This window comes from Moschus berezovskii, chromosome 4, assembly GCF_049115385.1.
Source record: "Moschus berezovskii isolate FMDL1 chromosome 4, NW_MosBer_1.0, whole genome shotgun sequence".
NCBI lineage: Eukaryota > Metazoa > Chordata > Mammalia > Artiodactyla > Moschidae > Moschus > Moschus berezovskii.
The window spans coordinates 109,187,622-109,197,590 of NC_142463.1; positions in this window are offsets into that span (position 1 = coordinate 109,187,622).

The following is a 9,969-nucleotide window of genomic DNA, read 5'->3' on the forward strand; positions in this document are numbered from 1 at the left end:
ATTGTAAAGTTTAAACACAATGTTGACATTCTCTTCTACACAGTACAAGAGCTTTTGAATAGTTTAGCACTTTTCTTACCCCTTCTGAATAATACAGCAGTACTGTCTAATCTTTGGTTCTGTTTTTTCTCTTTTTTTAACTCCGTAAACTGGTCATTGTCATTTTATTCTACCCAGACAATATCTGTTTGAGTTTACATACAGAGAAAGAAGGAGAGTTAATATGAGGGTGTGTTTATGGACTAGCTGTCACTACGTGCAAATAGGATAGCTTGATGTTATGGGACTGTTCTCCAAAAAGTCACATAAAATGTGTTTCAGGAAAGTATGCCTGGGAAAATATTTTAAAGATGTCTTCAATTAATAAACTGTCTTGGGGAAAGAAGACAGGAATTGTCCTACTGACTCCTGCTTTCCTTCTGTTAGGAGAGTTAACTCCCCTTCCCCTTGTGTCGTGCAGTGCGCCCCGCGGTTTCGGATGTCTCTGCATCAACTGGGTAGCCAGGAGGGAAGGGGTGTGTAGTGTTGGTATAGAGTGTGTACTTGCATGAATGTGGGTGGAGTCTATGCAGAGCTGGCTCAGATTAAAAGCTCAGATTAAAAGTGAGGCCAAGGAAATCTCAAGTGGAGCATATAAATGAAAAATAAAGAGGGAGAAGATTCTCAAAAGAAGGAATAGCATTTTAGAGGCACAGAGATGGAAGAAAGCTCTCTTCCTTTAGGGAAATGCAAGAATAGCAATTTCTGAGAATTCCCTGGCAGGCCAGTGGTTAGGACTCTGAGCTCCCACTGCCAGGAGCCCAGGTTCAATCCCTGGTCAGGGGACTAAGATAGCTGCAAAACAGTTTCTTTCAAACTGAAGAATTTCCTTTCTGTGACCTCTTAAAGATGTATTTTTACTTCTGTGAGCCTTTTCTGTAAGCTCAAAGTTCAGGTTGTATATACATGAATTTGAATTTCTAACATTGGGGGTAATTACAGATAGAGGGTACAGGTTACTGGGAAGAATAAAATGATGTTTGTGGGCATGTATGTTTTTGCTGCGATAGTTTGGTAGAGATAAAAAGCTAAGGCAAAGAAAAGTCTTTGGAATGGTCCATCTCAGTATCCCTGCCAGGAATGGTACTGAATATGTCAGGACTTCTCAAGAGCCAGATCAGTGTGTTCTGTTAATGTTCTGGTGGGTTCTCAAAGTTTCTATTGGCAGACTTTTACATTTGAGAAATCCTCTGGGTGTTATTAAGGACTTCCCTTTTTAAAATCTCTGAGCTAGGTAGAATAAAATCATCCAAGGATATTTCATAACAGATTGTATCAGACCAAACCTCCCATGAAGAATAGTTAGATGATCTGGATAAAATATTTTTTTAATATCTATTTGAAAGCATATCCATTGAGATAGCAAAGGATTTAAGAGTGAAGAGACTGGAGAAGAGGGAATCCCACAGAAGTGAGACCAACATTTGACCCCACATATGGTGTTTACTGTTAGCTTTCCTGGTGGCTCAGTGGCAAACAGTCTACCTGCCCATGCTTCCTGGCCGCCTGCCAATGCAGGAGATGCGGGTTCAGTCCCTGGGTCACAAAGGTTGCCTGGAGAAGGAAATGGCAATCCACTCCAGTATTCTTGCTTGGGAAATGTCATGGACAGAGGAGCCTGGTGGGCTATAGTCCATGGGGGTCACAAAGAGTTAGACATGACTTAGGGACTAAACAAGAACTGTGGTGCTGGAGAAGACTCTTGAGAGTCCCTTGGACTGCAAGGAGATCCAACCAGTCCATTCTAAAGGAGATCAATCCTGGGTGTTCATTGGAAGGACTGATGCTAAAGCTGAAACTCCAATACTTTGGCCACCTCATGCGAAGAGTTGACTCACTGGAAAAGACTCTGATGCTGGGAAGGATTGGGGGCGGGAGGAGAAGGGGATGACAGAGCATGAGATGGCTGGATGGTATCACCGATTCGATGGACATGAGTTTGAGTGAACTCTGGGAGTTGGTGATAGACAGGGAGGCCTGGCGTGCTGTGATTCATGGGGTCGCAAAGAGCTGGACACGACTGAGTGAACTGAACTGAACTGAGGGACTAAACAGCAACACCAACTGTATTTTTGAATTCTGAAGTCAAAGCTGTGAGGGTAAGAAGCTGGACAGAGCTTTTGGAAGGGGGAGAGTAACCGAAGTTCAGAACTCACTGATGAGAAGGGTCCTGGTAAAGATACCAGGTTTAGACTGGGATGCCTAGCGCTCAAGGAAATTGAAACCCAGCTGGAAACAATTCAGTCTTAGATGTATTAAGTGGTTTTTCCCTATCTTAACCTCTCCTATAAACCGTCTTCCCTGGGAGAAGATAATATCGTCCAGTACTTCAAACATTTTCATACAGTACGTCTAGCATTTAATGAAAAATAGGGTGGGGAAAAAAAAAAGACTGTCCCAAAATTCAGACACAAGATAAATAATAAAAAGAGGTCGACAGGAAATCCAGATATTAGAGTTATCATACACAGAGTTTAAGATAGCTATAATGAATGTGTTTCAGAAATTAAATTACAATACAGTGTTTTTGGCCTGTGGTTGTACAGTAAAAATGTACTTTTTTGTCCTCCCAACTCACATCAATTGTTTTTACAAAACAACGTGCAGAGGAATTCTCAAGTTACATTGCAAATACAGGACTGTTGCTAGAATATCAGAATTGTTGGTAGAATATCAGAATCAGATGTTTTGAGATGTAAAACCAGTGTCAACAAAGGAGGTGCATATAGGGATATTGGTTTTAAAACAAGCCATTCTACTGCATGCAGAACAGCTGTTTGTTGACAATTATATTAATTATTGAGAGTTTTAGCCTATTATCATCTGTTACTTACAGGTGTTCTACTGTGTTTAGTTTTAGGAAATTGATTAGAGAGTTTGGTTTGAAATTTAATACATTATAATTTTTTCCTTTTAAAATAATGGGAAATGAGCCCTGATTAGATTTTTTTGTGAAGAATACCTGGTTTTCAAGATTGAATTACTGATATTATCAGGCATTATCAGGAGATACTTGCATTGGTGAGCAGGTTTCACTGTATCTTTTTTTTTCAATTGCTGCAGTTTTTAATGCTCTCTTCCTAAAAGTCCATTTTCTAATCAGTTATTAATGGTGAGTAACTATGCAACTAACTTTTGCATGTTTATGTTCAGCTTTTAAAATTCTACTGATTTGTTTATTCTGTGTATTTTTCATGTACATAATATGCCCTGTGAATGCCAGATTTGACTCTTTCCTTCTAGTCTGTATACATTTTATTCACTTTTTTCTTTTTGGTCTTACTGTTTCGGGTAGAAACTATAATATAGCAAGTAGTGGTTGTAAAACATGTCTGCATGTTTAAACCTCTTCTCACAAAAGGGAAATATGGGTTGCTGTAGTGACTTGTTTCTAATGAATAAAATTTGGCAGAATTAATGCTGTGGTGTGACTTCCAGTGTTATATGTAAAAGGCAGTATTGCTTTGTGCCTCTTTTTCTGTCTGTCTTAAACTAAATCAGTTTCCCTCAGGTTTATCAATTTTCAATCAACCTTGGCTTTGTTGATCCTGTTTTCAATTTCATTATTTCTCTACTTATTATTTTCTTCCTGATATTTTCCTCTTGATTGTTATTCTTTTTCTAATTTCTTAAGTTGGACATTTAGCTCATTATTTTTATTCTCTCCACATTTCTAACTAATTTCCCTTCTTTTAGAATGTCACCGATTTTTTTATTTCTAGAAGTTCCGTTTGGCACTTTTTCACAGCAAGGTCATTTTTACAGTCTTGTTCCTTACTCATGTGTCTAAGTCTTTTTTAAAAAAAAATCTACCAATATATTTGTTTTTGTTTATATGATCATTTCAATACCACACATCTCTGTGGGTCTGATTTTGCTGTAGGTTTTTCTTCTGATTCTCTCATATGATGTCTTGTTTTCTTGTATATTCTGTAATTTTTATTGTGCTCTTCTGTTTGTTGAAACTGTATTGTGAGCAACGTTCGAGGCCTACATTAAGGGTATTTCCTTTAGAAACACTTTTTCTTTCTGCTTACTATGTCAGGGACACTCCAAAACTTCGGACCACTCTGAACTAAATTTTTGGCCTGGAGTTTTTTGATCAAGCAGTAGCAATGAATTTGGCTACCAAATCTTCGTGAGGGCCAACTTGCTGCTTATGAATTATTTGGGGGAAATTTTACCTTACTCCACTCAAGAGCTATATCCCTCTCCTTTTATGAAGCAAACTTTTGACAGAGAGCATAGCCCTTTGACAGTCCTGGCTTTATGCAAGCTTTCAAAACCAAATTTCCAACTTGCAAGGGCACTAAACTTGGCTCTTGTTTCATAGTATGGTTGGTGAAACTACAGTTCTAGGTTACTGGGGGTCATGAGATGCTCCTAGGAAGGAGGCTGGATTCAGGGCTCATTCACCCTCTGGTTTTATGCTTTTGATTTATTTTAGCCTCTGAGAATTCCCTTACTTTCTTGCCTGCTCAGTTATATATGTATGGAGATTTAAAAAAATATTTTATTTAGTATTTTTAGGAACTGTTTTTAAAGCAGGAGTGTTTTTTTGTTTCTTTTGCTGTGCTTTGAATAGTAACTTTTCTTTCATATTGCCAGAATGGGAGCCCTGTTAATTCTCCAATGCTTGCTGAAGCTTCCATTCCTACCACTTTGCTAAAACTACTTTTGTTGAAGCTATCAACCATTTCCATGGTGCCATATTTAATGACCCTTTCAGTGTCCTTGCACTTACTTGACCTATTTAGCACATTTTTATTACAACCTTTTCTTTGAAACATTCAAAAAGTAGATTCAAATGGTATTAAAATTCCCTTCCTGGCTTCAAAATTGTTGCTTGTTCTGCTCTCAACACTGCTACTGAATACAAATGTATATTTGTATATATATAAATGTATAAATGTAATATATTAAATATTTAATTGAAAGCATTGTAATCAATATCATTCCCTGTAGAAGTATTTCCAAAACCTTTAGGCTCCTTATGTGACTGCTGACATTTACTACAGCATGAAATCAAAGCAATATGATGAGATCAGAATAAATACATAACCAACTTTCTATTTTTTATAAGCACATTATCTACTTTGTGAATTATGTACTGTGATGTGATACTTTTCCTTAAAGTCATGATCCCCCCAGAGCTATCAGTTAAATCATTAATAACATGACATAACCAGAAGAGAAGTTTTTGGTGAGGATACTGATGAATAGCCTGATTAGTCACTGCAGAGAAAAAACTTAAAATTCCTTAGTTTGGCATTTAGTTCCTAAGTTACTCTTCCAGGCTCGTTACTCCCAAGAAAAGTTCACTTTTTTCAACAATATGGCCTACGGTCTAGTCCCTTCCCTGAAAACACTTACCCACTTTTCTCCCGTATATCTTCTTTCTTTCTGTGCTTCCTTTCCATATTTCCCTCCACTGTTCTCTTATTCTGCTGAATTTCTCACTCTTTTAAGTTGCACCTTTCCAGTTCCTCCCCCATGAAGCCATTCAGGCTATTCCAATGGTCATAGGAAGCATCTGACCTGGCTCCGATACTCCCTGAAGTGAAGTGAAGTGAAGTCACTCAGCTGTGTCCGACTCTTTGCGACCCCATGGACTGTAGCCTACCAGGCTCCTCCGTTCGTGGGATTCTCCAGGCAAGAGTACTGGAGTGGGTTGCCGTTTGCCTCTGCAGGAGATCTTCCCAACCCAGGGATCGAACCCGGGTCTCCCGCATTGGAGGCAGATGCTTTACCATCTGAGCCACCAGGGAAACTCACCAATACTCCCTACCTCTGGTTTTCGTGTATAATCTCCCCTCCAGTGTAGGCTGGACCCAGGGCCTTGCTCCTAACAAGCAAATAGCATAGAGCAAAGTAATGAGGTAGCAGGTCCATGGCTTTTGTTTTGCTAACATTCTCTTTTGCTGGTACTATCTCTTCCCTTCACTTCCTCACTCTGATGTGGGATATTCTCCAGAGAGACTTACATGGCAAGGAACTGAGGGTGGCCTCAGTGCAAAAACTCATGTGAGTGAACGTGCAAGCAGATCCTTCTCAGTTGAGTCTTCAGCTGAGATGGCAGCTGTAAGCTGACACTCTGAATGTGGCTTGTGTAAGTCTGTGAAGCAGAGGACCCAGTAAAGTCATGCCTGAATTCCTAACTCACAGAAACTGTGACATAGTAAATATATTTTGTTTTTAGCCACTAAGTTTGCGGGACAGTTTGTTACAGAGCAATAGATAACTAATACACCATCCTATATTTATTGTTACAGTCCATAGGGTCTCAAAGAGTGGGGCAGGACTGAAGCCACTGAGCATGCACCCACGCGCGCGCCTGTGAACACTAAGTATTTGTTATCCACACTGTTTGTAATTTATTAAAAAGACATACATGTGCATGATGAAAAAATGCAACAGTATAAATGTCCTAAAATAAAAAGCAAAAGATTGCCATAACCTGTTCCTGACGACCCTCTAGGGTAAATACTACAATCATTCCTTATGTACTTTAGAAGTATTTTACCATAAATGGGATCATACTATAGATACTGTCCAACAATTTATCTTTTTTCACTTAACAATCCATCTTTCCATATATGACTTCATGGCAAATAGATGGGGAAACAGTGGCTATTTTTCTGGGCTCCAAAATCACGGCAGATGGTGATTGCAGCCATGAAATTAAAAGACTCTTACTCCTTGGAAGGAAAGTTATGACCAACCTAGACAGCATATTGAAAAGCAGAGACATTACTTTGTCAACAAAGGTCCATCTAGTCAAGGCTATGGTTTTTCCAGTGGTCATGTATGGATGTGAGAGTTGGACTGTGAAGAAAGCTGATCACTGAAGAATTGATGCTTTTGAACTGTGGTGTTGGAGAAGACTCTTGAGAGTCCCTTAGACTGCAAGGAGATCCAACCAGTCCATCCTAAAGGAAATCAGTCCTTAGTGTTCATTGGAAGGACTGTTCCTGAAGCTGAAACTCCAATACTTTGGCCACCTGATGCGAAGAGCTGACTCATTTGAAAAGACCCTGATGCTGGGAAAGATTGAGGGCAGGAGGAAAAGGGGATGACAGAGGATGAGATGGTTGGATGGCATCACTGACTCAATGGACATGGGTTTGGGTGGACTCCGAGAGTTGGTGATAGACAGGGACGCAAGGCATGCTGCAGTTAATGGGGTCGCAAAGATTCGGACACAACTGAGTGACTGAACTGAACTGATAGGACTTTTAGAAATATAAACTATATTCATTGTTTTTTCCCTGTTTATGAAAATAGTACATGGTCTTAGATGAAAATCTGACATATACATAAAAGCATAAAAAATTAATTTTCCTCTACTCCTACCATCCAGAGATAAAGTATGGAACTGAATGTCTCTTATGGTCCGTCTCAGGTCTCTTCTGGCTCTCTTCTTGTACAGAACTCCTTTCTTGTGAGGAATCCATCTGATACAATCAGTTTGGGCCTACCTTCCCTCTCTAGGTGTGGTTCTATGACCTGTATCTGGCCAATCAGAACCCTCCTCCACTCTTCTGCCTTCTAGAGTGGTACATAGTTGGGCATGCAACTCAACCAAGCAAGGGAACAATCAGTCTTTCTTAGCTTTTGCAGGGCGGTGTGGGGGAACTAATGATGGCTTCTTTTGCCGGGTTGTTAAACTAGGATTGTGTGATATGAGGCCTTCCAGAGGCCGTCTCACTGTCATTTGGGGAGTGGATATCTGGCTTCATAGCCAAGGAGGGATAAATAAAACTGAAAGATGAAGAGAGTGAAGCCCTGAGGACATCTTTGATCCATGCATGTCTAAATTGACTGGAATTCAGGTACACCCTTGGTTATCTCAATTTTTGATATCAGCAAATTCCCTTTCATCTTTTCATCATCCCTGTATCCAGAGGAGCCTTACCTAATAGAAGTATTATGCTGACCTTTGTTTGAATTTAATAGAAACAAAGTAAAATTTAAATGAAAATGGAAGAAATGATGACAATAGATCATTTCTTAAAGTCCCTTTAAAGTTAAACAAAACATATTTTGAAAACATTTAAAGGTTGAAGTATTCTGTTTTGTGCTTTATAGTTTGACTTGAGGTTTCTTATGAACATAAGTTTAAATATCTAGAATAACTTAGTCAACAGTCTCAAAAACTAAAAGTTACCTCTGATGTCTAACCAGTCAACTAACTAACCAAACATATCCCTTTAATTTTTTCAAATGCAAGACAAATTAAATTTTATATCTATACATAATATGTACGGGCTTCCCTGGTGGTTCAGCTGGTAAAGAATCCACCTGCAATGCAGGAGACCTGGGCTTGATCCCTGGGTTGGGAAGATCCCCTGGAGAAAGGAATGGCTACCCACTCCAGTATTCTGGTCTGGAGAAGTCCATGGACTGTATAGTCCATGGGGTAGCAAAGAGTCAGACATGACTGAGCAACTTTCACTTTCACTATAATATGTACACGTGAATAATGTTGAATGCAAATATTTTATGCAGAAATGTCATGGGTTTTTTTGGATTTTTTAAATTGAAATATAGTTGATGTTCAGTATTGTATGTCACAGGTGTACAATATACTGATTACAATTTTTAAAGGTTATAGTCCATCTATAGTAGCTATAAAATATTGGTTATATTCCCTGTGCTATATAATATATCCTTGTAGCTTATTTATGTATTGAGTTGGCCAAAACATTTGTTCAAATTTTCCTGTAAGCTGCTATGGAAAAGCCTGAACGAACTTTTTGGCCAACTCAATAAACTAGTTTGTATCTCTTAATTCCCTACCTCTATCTTGCCCCCAATCCCCTCTTCACAGGTAACCACTAGTTAAAACAAATATCTTGTAAAATATAAGCCCTAAGCCTACCTTTAGGGTCATTCTTTAAATTATTAGGGGACGTGAGGCTTCCATGGTGGCTCAGTGGTAAAGAATCCGCCTGCCAATGCAGGAGACGTGGGTTTGATCCCTGATCTGGGAAGATGCAGCAGAGCAACTAAGGCTGTGTGCCATAACTATTGAGCCTGCGCTCTGGAGCCCGGGAGCCACAGCTAAGGAGCCTGTGTGACGCAACTACTGAAGCCCAGGCACCCTAGAGCCTGTGCTTCACAACAAGAGAAGCCACCACAATGAGAGGGCCACACACCATAGCTAGGGGGTAGCGCCCACTCTCTGCAACCAGAGAAAGGCCCAGAGAGCAACAGAGACCCAGAACAGCCGAAACTAAAGCAGAATAAATGATATAACAAATTATTAGGGAAGAAATTAATACAGATGAGATTGATCAATAAGTACAATACTCTTTTGTGTAAAGAAATCTCCACTTTTCAAGAAAAATAAAAACACCAAAAACAGGAGAAGTAATGATGGTTATTGCCTATTATAGATCTGAAGTGAACTCACTTAATCCAAATGGTTCTAATACATCATTCAAATGATTCCCTCATTGCTCTCTTGTACTTAGTCAGTGTAGATTAAAGCCAGTTGTTATTGTGTTAAATTTTTTTTAATGTTCCAATGGCTTAAAAAACCCACAATTCTTCTTAGAGAATCTTCAGAATATTTTGGAAAAAAGATTTAAGCTAATTTGGATACTGGCACCAAATATCCTCCAGTGTATTTTACTTCAGGAAGAACCATTTAGTCTATATTCTACTGGAAGTAATATGGTTATCATGTGGAAGAACCCATCTTGTCTAATGGCATATTTAATAAAAGCATATATGGGAAGACAATATAACTGTCTTCCCAGCCCAAGAATGAAGAATGGTCTGCAGTGGAAGTATGACCTATTCAAGTTCCATCAATTTAGAAACGATCAACCTCAACCTGGGCAGCTGTCCATGGCCTTAGGGAGGCCAGCTCAGGGTCCCTGCTTAGTGAATGCTATTGATCGACAATGCCAGGTGAGGATAAAT